General features: G+C 52.0%; 1 non-coding gene across 1 annotated transcript; it reads left to right on the top strand.

The window, feature by feature from the left end:
• Positions 1–518: 518 nt before the first annotated feature.
• On the top strand, positions 519–591 carry TRNAM-CAU. Its single transcript has one exon. It is a non-coding gene; the product is annotated as a tRNA-Met (tRNA).
• Positions 592–671: the final 80 nt, after the last annotated feature.

Raw genomic sequence — 671 nt, forward strand, 5'->3', positions numbered from 1 at the left:
AGTATGGAGTTTGTTTCGCTGCCGAAATCCCGCTCAGAGACAGTTCACAGCAGAGAGGCAGATGGGGTTGGCTTTAATTTTTGTAATTATGGGGAAACATCTTGATTTCCTTGTTGTCAGTGCAGCCCTCACAGTCCATTCATGGCCAATGGAGATGGATGAGGATGTTGAGGAACCCTGAAGGACCTTGAGGAACTCCAGAGGATGTCGAAGAACCCTGAAGGACATTGAGGAACCCCGAAGGATGCTGAGGAACCCTGAAGGTCCCTCTCAGGAGAGCAGCTGTTCTGCAGAACGTGGGCAAGAGGAGCCATTTGTGACAAAACTGTCAGGTCTGTCTTGCAGAAGAGCATGGGAAATTAATTAATTTGGGCAAAAAACAGGTCTGTCCTGCAGAAAACGAGGTTTCTCAGGCAGCACCCAAGGACCAGCGACAGGCAAAGGCCGAGGAGGAAGACAGGAGACGCGGCCGTTGGTAGTGGCAGAAGGGCCGTGGGCGGGGGCTACTCTTTCGAGGAGCCTCGTTAGCGCAGTAGGTAGCGCGTCAGTCTCATAATCTGAAGGTCGTGAGTTCGAGCCTCACACGGGGCAAGGCCGGTTTCCTCCTTTTCGACCCCCGAGCAAGGGCAGATACTTACGTATTGTTTTTTTTTAATCGAATTGCAGCAGGG

The sequence above is a fragment of the Buceros rhinoceros genome, unplaced genomic scaffold, assembly GCF_000710305.1.
Source record: "Buceros rhinoceros silvestris isolate BGI_N320 unplaced genomic scaffold, ASM71030v1 scaffold7156, whole genome shotgun sequence".
Lineage (NCBI taxonomy): Eukaryota > Metazoa > Chordata > Aves > Bucerotiformes > Bucerotidae > Buceros > Buceros rhinoceros.